Source organism: Eulemur rufifrons, chromosome 13, assembly GCF_041146395.1.
Source record: "Eulemur rufifrons isolate Redbay chromosome 13, OSU_ERuf_1, whole genome shotgun sequence".
Taxonomy (NCBI): Eukaryota; Metazoa; Chordata; class Mammalia; order Primates; family Lemuridae; genus Eulemur; species Eulemur rufifrons.
This window is the reverse complement of record NC_090995.1, coordinates 972585-982747: the sequence shown is the minus strand read 5'-3', so window position 1 is coordinate 982747 and position 10163 is coordinate 972585.

Below are 10163 nucleotides of genomic sequence, written 5' to 3'. Positions count from 1 at the left end.
CCTCCCGAGTAGCTGGGACTACAGGCATGCGCCACCATGCCTGGCTATTTTTTTTCTATATATAATTTTAGCTGTCCAGATAATTTCTTTCTATTTTTAGTAGAGACAGGGTCTCGCTGTTGCTCAGGCTGGTCTCGAACTCCTGACCTCGAGCGATCCTCCCGCCTCAGCCTCCCAGAGTGCTAGGATTACAGGTGTGAGCCACCGCACCCGGCCTCGTCCTTTTAATTTGCATTTCACTAGTAATTAATGATGTTGAGCATCTTTTCATGTGTAACTGTGCTGTTCACACATAATCTTTGCTAAAATATCCGTATTTTCTCCTCATTGTTTATGGGATACCTTTTGTCAGTATGTATTTACAGGTGACACACATTAGAACATTAGATTAAACATCTACAGTGGCCTTTTTTTTTGATTTTAGAGATGAGGTCTGGCTCTGTCACCGGGGCTGGAGAGCAGTGGCGCATTCACAGCTCATGGCAGCCTTGAACTCCTGACCTCGAGCGATCCTCCCGTCTCAGCCTCTGGAGTAGCTGGGACTACACGTGCCATCCATGCCCGACTAACTTAAAAAAATTTTTTAAAGCAATAAAGTCACAACAAGGTAACATATGCATGGAGAAATATGAAAAAGGCATGACACACTACTTTGTGATATAGCAAAATTTAAAGGTTGATTATATAAATTTAAGTATTAAATCCATTTTTTTTTAATCATTAGCTGGCAGAACCATCTCAACACAAATTGGCTAGTCCCCACGTCACTTCCAAAATTAAGAGTAGAGGCAGTAGAATGCTAGAACTGGCTTATAAGTGCCAATTTAAAATTTTTTAAGAATTTTACAGGCTGACTGTTAAACACAGCCATCATTAAAAATTACATACACTGACAATTTTTTTTTTTTTTTGAGACAGAGTCTCACCTTGTTGCCCAGGCTAGAGTGAGTGCCGTGGCGTCAGCCTAGCTCACAGCAACCTCAAACTCCTGGGCTCAAGCGATCCTCCTGCCTCAGCCTCCCGAGTAGCTGGGACTACAGGCACGCGCCAACATGCCCGGCTAATTTTTTCTATATATATTTTAGTTGTCCATATAATTTCTTTCTATTTTTAATAGAGACGGGGTCTCGCTCTTGCTCAGGCTGGTCTCGAACTCCTGACCTTGAGCGATCCACCCGCCTCGGCCTCCCAGAGTGCTAGGATTACAGGCGTGAGCCACCGCGCCCGGCCGACAATTGTTAATATATTAAAATCCAGTGTATGAGACCCAATAATAAACACTTAAAACTCACTTCCTAATCATTCTGCTGTAGACTTGCTTCGTTTCATTGCACTTCACTTTCTTGCATGTCACAGATACTGCACTTTTCACAAACTGAAGGTTTGTGGCGACCCCGCATCAAGCCAGTGTCTCGGTGCTAATTTTGCAACAGTGTGTGCTCGCTTTGTTTGCATTAAGGAGATTCAGTGGTTTGGGGGTAGAATGTTCTGTAAATGTCAGTCAGGCCCATTTGTTCTAGAGTTCTGTTTAAGTCCATTGTTTCTTTGTTTATTGAAAGCTGTATACTATTTTATAGGATGCACGGATTGGAATTCATACAGCCATTTTTATATTGCTGAGCTTTCATTTTATTCCTTTTTTTGGTCACTATGGGTGGTGCCATAATGAATATTTTTATAAATAGACCCTTATGTATTTTATTTCTACATTACAGATTCCCAAGAATGGTATGTCAAAGACAAAAGGTATTTATTTGTAGTTTTAAAATTTTTCACACAGGTTGCCAGAATGTTTTATAAATAGGCTAAACACGTTCACATTTATCCCAGCAATGCATAACAATATCCTTTTACTTGAACCACCACCAGCCGTTGGTGCTATGTAGATCATTTAACACTTTTCCCAGTCAAAAAGGTGTTTCACCTAACTCATGCCAAGAGAAATGCGTAGCAAATAAAATTTTGCTGAGATGAATCATTTCCACTTGTTAGTCCCCAACCCAAAAGCTTGAACAGCATACCCAAATGACAGTGTTGTCGGGGCACTATCATCTGTTGTTTATACAGTACGTACAGAAGGAAATTTGGTAACAGCCGCCAACATGACACACACACACACTTTTATATCTGTTTAATCGCAATCTGATTTCTGTGAACTTATCCAACAGCTATCTTGAACATGCAAGACAAAATTATGTACACTATTATTGATACATTGTTTTTAAAATCAAAAGACTGAAAACCATGCAAATGTACATCATAGGGGCTAGTAAAACAAATTCTGGCAGTTTTGTAGTGGAGTACTATGCAGCTGTTAAAAGATGAGCATTCTCATTATGGATCTATATAACCACTTCTAAGACGTACTGTTAACTAATAGTGAGATGTGGAACAGTGCCTATTATGCTAACTTTTGTTTTAAAAAGGGGAGAATAATATAAATTTATAAATATATAAAAGTTCTGGGAAGATACACAAGAAACTAACAGAAGTAGTTATGGGATGAGTGATATTGGCATGAAAAATGAGTGGCTGGGAGATATGGGGAAGAGATTTCAATGCAAAACATTTTCTTTTTTCTTTTGGAGACAGTCTTGCTCTGTTGCCCGGGCTAGAGTGCTGTGGCATCAGCCTAGCTCACAGCAACCTCAAACTCCTGGGCTTAAGCAATCCTTCTGCCTCAGCCTCCCAGGTAGCTGGGACTACAGGCATGCGCCACCATGCCTGGCTAATTTTTTCTATATAATTTTGGTTGTCCATATAATTTCTTTCTATTTTTTTTAGTAGAGACGGGGTCTGGCTCTTGTTCAGGCTGGTCTCGAACTCCTGACCTTGAGCGATCCTCCCGCCCCAGCCTCCCAGAGTACTAGGATTACAGGCGTGAGCCACCGCACCCGGCCTCAAAACACTTTCTATCTACACCACACACACACACACACACACACACACACACACACACCATGTGAAGGAATTATCTATCCAAAAAGAAAAATAATTCCCAGACTGAATTCCATTTTTTCTATGTGAATTTTGTGACCCTCACTTTCTTCATCTGTAAAAAAGGTATAAGGTCTGCTTAATAGTACTTTCTGACACTGAATTAGAGGTATGCTTAGCTCAGTGGCTGTCACACAGTAGGCACTCAATAAATGGTAGTTCAATTGAAAAATTGTCAGCCAATCTGTTAGACTTAATTGGGCTTCTCATTATCTTAATTTGCATTTTCCTGATTTCTCCTAATTCTGAGCATCTTCTCACATTTGCATTTACGCTTCTCTGAATTCATATTCTTTGCCTAACCATTTTTTCTATTGAATTGCTTATTCCCTTGATGTGGATTTGTAAGAGCTCTTTGATGTTAAACCTCCTTGCAGATGTTTTTCTAATTTGGTGTATACCTATTAACTATGTTTATATCTATTTGCATATAAAAGTTGTTTTTATATAGGCAAATGTGCATCTTTTTTGAGGAGAATGTGTATTCTGCTGTTGTTGCATGAAGTATTCTACAGCAATTAAATCCAGTTGATTAATGGTACTACAGTTCTATTACATTCTTACTGATTTTCTGCCTGCAGGATCAATTACTGAAAGATAGATGGTGATGTCTCCAACTATGATAGTGGAGTTGTCTATTTCTCCTTGCAGTTCTATCAGTTTTTGCCTTACGTATTTTAATGCTGTTGTTAGGTGCATACATGTTAAAGATTGTTACATCTTTTTGGAGAATTGAGGCCTTATCATTATGTAATGTCCCTGTTTATCCCTAATAATTTTCCTTACTCTGAAATCTGCTGTGTCCGTAATTAATACAGCAACTCCAGGTTTCTTTAGTGTTAGGATTGGAGATCTTTCTCCTTTTCTTTACTTTCAGTCTATCTATGTCTTTATATTTAAAGTGGGCTTCTTACGTATAATTCCTGAGAAAATGAAAAACTAGTAAGGGCTGATGTCTCCCTTCCTCCAGATCAACCCTGGGTTAACAACAGAAACAAGAAGGAAGCAAATGCTTGAGGAGCAGTATCAAAACCTGTAAGGAAACCCTGCTTAGTTTTAGGAATAAGTTTTTAAATACCGTTCCTGCCATGCTCCCACACTGCTTTAGAATCATCAGTGCCAGACTACTTATTGCTGCAGAAATAATCAGCAAATCAGGCTTCCCAGTGGAGGATAATATAAAGGGTCTGCTGAAGTGAACTGCCAATGAACAGAAGTGGAGCTGACCAGATAGTTTAGAATCCTGGGGCATTTACCCCTCCATTCCTTCCGCAAACCTTCAGGGTTTTGGTGGATTAAAACAGCTGTTTGCTGCTGGATGAAGGATGTCAACACGAATCCTCACCAGAGAAGCAGCAGCAAACCGAGAGAGCATCGCTGCCCCTCTGTGATGCCTAGAGCTGCTGCTTTCTCCTCCTTAAAGGTGAGGGAAGGGACAATAATTAGGGTCTACCCTTTTACTCCCGTGTCCATTATTAAAAAGGGTAGCAGATAACACTAGGAGAACATGAGCTTGTGAACCAAAATATCTAAATACCTGAGGAGTATGAGAATTATACGAAGAGATATACCAATATGTTCAATAATTCAATTGTGCATTCAACAGATTTTTATTGAGTGCCTACCAAGTGTCAGGCATGGAGAATTCATCACTGAACAAGACAGACAAAAATCTTTATTCATGTGGGAAATGTCATGGGACAAAACATACAGAGACAAAAACATACAAATAATTAATTAACCAAGCAAGTAATAAACCATTTCTGATGATAATATTATATTTGCTATAAAAATAAAGAAAAGTAAGGCACATTGGGATTGATGAAAAGGGTTGCAATTCTGAAGTAAAATCAAGCCTAAAATAAGAGTCAAGGAGATGCAGGGTTGGGGGGGAGGTTAGTAATGTGTGAAGAATAAGATATCATAAAATAGCCACGTGAGACTATTAGGTATGAAAAATCAGTTAAAATTAAGAATGTTGTAGATGGATAGATAGCAGTGAGGATCAGATTTTATGATGCCTTTGAGGTATAGAATTTTAATATTTTTTTTTTTTTTTTTTTTTTGTTGAGACAGAGTCTCACTTTGTTGCCCAGGCTAGAGTGAGTGCCGTGGCGTCAGCTTAGCTCACAGCAACCTCAAACTCCTGGGCTTAAGCGATCCTACTGCCTCAGCCTCCCGAGTAGCTGGGACTACAGGCATGTGCCACTATGCCCGGCTAATTTTTTCTATATAGATTTTTAGGTGTCCATATAATGTCTTTCTATTTTTTTTTAGTAGAGACGGGGTCTCGCTCAGGCTGGTCTCGAACTCCTGACCTTGAGCAATCCACCCGCCTCGGCCTCCCAGAGTGCTAGGATTACAGGCGTGAGCCACCGCGCCCGGCCAGAATTTTAATATTTTTATGCAGTTAAAAATCCCTAAATGTTTTCTTTGTGGTTTCTGGTACTTTCTTGCTTTGAAACAAAACTTCTTTATCCAGAGATAAATTTTTAGTTTTATAGTTAAAATATTTTAAATCATAAAATATTTGTTGACAGAAATTCAAACAAAACAGAAAATAGAATGTAAAAGACCTCATCAACTCTCTCTCATTCTCCTTTTCTTAGCATTTATCATTTTTTCTAGGTATTCTTCCAGAAATTTTCTATGTATAAACGAATATGTGTATATACATAGTTCTTAAAATTTATAAATAGAATACTATACATACTTTCTACAACTTGCCATTTCTATTCACACATATAGCGCTGCTCCAGAGATTATATGATGCATATATATATTTGCTTTTTAACCATAATCTTTTTCTTGTCAATGATTGCAAAAGTGGTATGTCAGTGTACACTCAGAATTATAGACTGAAAGGTTTTTTCAAAGCTCACTCTATTCTATCATGTGTTTCTTAAGAATTTTATAAACATAATTCTATATACTGCTTGTTTTCAGCAATGCAAAGCATTATGGGAAATGATCTTAAAATAGTCTCACCATATGGTATTGATTGACAGATCTCAGTTTTGTTTCTTTAATTTTGCTTTTGTTTCCAGTTTGCTGCACTTCCTCTTAAAACTGTGGGTAAAGCCAGGCAGTTGAAATGTGATTTCTCATAAATATAGGGGAAGTATAACGTGAGAATGCCAAATACCAAAGCTAAAATACTCTTACTCTTTTTAATGTTTGTTTCTTCCTTAAAAATGTTTGGATAGATTTAATAGTAATTCTTTTTAAAAAAAATTTGCTTAGTTTCTCATGTAATAATCATTAATTTAACCCCAAATTATAGCCTAGGGTAAGTATTCTCTCAGTTCACTAAAACATATTACTCGTTGCATTAATTTCATTGACTCTTCCAATCCATCAATCTGATTGGGTTTCTTATTTCTTTGATCACATGTCCTACTTTTTCTTAGTGTATTCCTCATTTAGGAAGAACACATCCTCCATTAGCTTCCTGAGAAAGGATGCACAGAATGTATATTTTTTGAGACCTTTTACATTCAAAACTGACTTTATTCTAGTCTCATAATTGGTTGATAGTTTGGCGTGGTATAAAATTCTAAGTAATTTTTCTTCAGAATTTTGAAGACTTACTCCATTAGCTTTTAACTTCCAGAGTTCTTGTTGAGAAGTCCAATATATTCACTTTTGCATACATTGTACAAAATCCATTTTTCTCTGTATAAACTTATATAATCTTTTAGGATAGAGTGATGGGGAGAAGGGGGATACATAGAGAAAGAGCTACAGAAATCTGCCTGGGGTTCTCTTAAGCATTTTATACTTATAAAAATCTTAATTAAGTACTCAACAGCCATATGTGATTAGCATTGACACATTACACTATCAAACTGACCAGATGGCCCTTCCCCAACCATTGTAAAAAACAAAACAAGGTATATAAAGAAGATGTGTGGATAGTCATGTAAAAAAAAAATAATGATGATGATGATGATAAAAGAAAACACTGTGTATGTAAATGTACCAGGTACTATTTAAATTGCTTTATATATCTTCATTTGCTGAATCAGTATATATAATACAACCTTAAGAGGTGGGTATTATCTACATTTTCATAGGTTATGTAATTTACACTGGCAGAGTCAGGGCTGTAGTCCAAACAGTCTGGCTCCATAGTCTGTAGTCTTAAATATTATGCTATACTTCCTTGCAGTAGCAGTTTTTTGTTTGTTTTATTGATTTTAAATGCCCTTTCTTGACAAAATAAAAAATTAGGCAAACCTAATTTTCCCAACTAAAAAAAAAAATGTATTGGTTGGTAAAATATAAATGCCTGGAAATCATCCATTTATAAGGCCAGTAGAGAACAAGCAAATGAAAATTTGAGAAGGTAACCAAGTAAGGTCTTAGAGGAACTGAGCCCTAGAATGCAGGAAGCAGTTAGACTTAGAGGACAGAGAGGAAGCTGAGTATAGGAAGAATTATGACCAAGTATAGAGATAATGGTGAGGAAAGCTTCTCTGGTAACTAGAACTCAAGGTCATCTGAGCTCAAAATAAGCCTGGTAGTATTAATAGGAGGCTTAATTATTAATTAATGTAGAATAGTGAAGATTTGGAGCAACTTTTGTGAGAAATGGGAAAAAATATAAATCCAAGAATGGGCTGACAGGGTAGAAAAAATAGAGATGGTTTCAACACTAAATATTTGATGAAGTCAAATAGTAAGTTTAGTGGAATTAAGATGGTGGAAAATGTACAATATGAGGTTGACGTGTGGGTAGAGGTAGGATTTCTGAATTTAAGATATCAAAGCCAGAGTAAAGGTTCATTGATGATGATGATGACGATGATAACCATCTACTGAGCACATTAGAACCATCCATTGAGCACATCCATTGAATACCTCGTCATCATAATCATTAATATCACCATATCACAGAGGAGAAAACTGAGGCCCTAATGAATGGTCAATAAAAATCTTAAGATTTTCTGTTCAATTTGACAAGATGACTCTGAAATTCCTGTAGAGGAGTAAAGGGCCAGGCATTCTCAAGGCAATTCTAAAGAACATAGGTAGGGAGGCTTATCCTGCTGGACATTGACACTTACTGTAAAGCTGTAGCAATTACCAGAGTGTGGTATGGTCACAGAAGTTACACAGATTGAGCAGGGGAAGAGACTAAGCAACCCACAGATGTAGGGAAACCTGATTTGAGATAGGTGACATTACAAACAACAAAAAAAGAGTTAAACTGCTCAATTGTGTTAGAACACTTAGTTGTTTGTATATGAAATAAAAAATAAAACTAGATCTGGATTTCATGCATGAAAAATAAATACTAGGTTGATTAAAACCCAAATATAGAGAATAAAAGTTTAAAACTTTCAGCGAAAAAATAGATGAATGTCTTTGTGATTCAGGGGTAGGAAAGGATTTCTTCAATAAGACTCCCAGAACAAATTATAAAGGAAAATATAAATAAATTTAACTACATTCAAACTAAATTTTGGTGTAAGATACAATAAACAAAGGTAAAAGAAAAGACATAAACTGAGAGAAGACAGGCAACCAAAATAACCAACAAGGCACTATTATCCAGAACACATAAATCAGTGAAAAAGATGAACAAAGCAATAGCAAATGGGCCAAGATATCAAGAGATGCCAGGCAGCATTTTGGATTAGCAGTACTAAAGATGTCTGGGCTGGAGATAAGAGATTTGGGCTATATCAAATTATTGATCTTATTTGAATTCTTGGGACCAGATGAGCTAATGGGAAGAAAGCATGTAAAGAAATGAGAGACTTGGACCTACACAGGTAGAGGATTGATGATCCTTACTCAAGTGCTTGAAACTAAATAAATACTCCTTTAACTGTATTTGCATATTGAATATTTTATCTTGACTTTTCTGACCACAAAGTTTCCTTATGTATTTTTTTTTTTTATGGTTTCTGTCACCCAGGCTGAGTGCAGTGGCTCAATCATAGTTCACTGTAAGCTTGAACTCCTGGGCTCAAGAGATCCTTCTGCCTCAGCCTTCCAAAGTGCTGGGATTACAGGTGTGAGCCACTACATGAAGCCTCTTTATGTCTTTTAAAGATGGAGTCTAAAAAGAAGAAATAAATGCTAATAAAACCAGAATTTGTTGAAGACTGCATCCTAAGATGGTCAGATAAGCCTGTCATTTCCATTTAGAACAGTATTTCCTTCAGGCCAGGCACAGTGGCTTATATCTGTAATCCTAGCACTTTGGAAAGCCAAGGTAGGAGGATGGCTTGAAGCCAGGAGTTTGAGACCAGCCTGAGCAACATAGCAAGACCCTGTCTCTACAAAAACATTTTTAAATTAACCTGGTGTGGTGGTACACGCCTATATTTCCAGCTACTCCAGCAGCTGAGGCAGGAGAATTTCTTGAGCCCAGGAGTTTGAAGTCGAAGTAAGCTATGATGATGCCACTGCACTCTAGCCTGGGCAACAGAGCAAGACCCTGTGTCAAAAAATATATATATAGATAGATATAAATATATATAATCTTCATACCCTCTGTTTCATGTACTGTGAAGAAAGCAGGGTTGAGGAAATTAAATACAAATTTAAAAATATGAACGAAAACAGGATTTAAAGTAAAGGGAATCTAAGAAGATATCCCTTATAAATGCACAATAATGATTTTTTTTTATTGGTGAGGAACTATCTCCTTTTATACATTGACATAGCTCATGTAATGCATCAGAAGAGCTAACGTATGAGCTATACCTCTTTAAATTTTAAGCACCTCCCTCCAAAAAAAAGTTTTATCCTTATAGACTTACCTTCAACTACATTTCTTCAACTTGAAAATATATAAACCAGCTATCTACATAAAGTGCTAAGGGGAAGGCAGCCTGGCACAAAAACTATACACTGTATAGTCCCTTTTATATGAAGTTCAAAAACATGCAAAGACAAAGTAGCGGGGGTGGTAGTGGACATAGTTAGGAGGGGCAAAAAAATGCCCTCTGGGATATTGAACATATTCTCTATATTGATGTGGATGGCGGTTACACGGAATTATACATATGATACTTGAGCATTTTACTGTATTAAAGTATATATTTTTTAATTCCTTAAAGAAAGACTGCTTAGAGGCCTTAAGACTATCACTCAATGCAGCACATTTGCCCTTGTCAAGATGGGCTTCTAATTAAGATTAGATACAAATA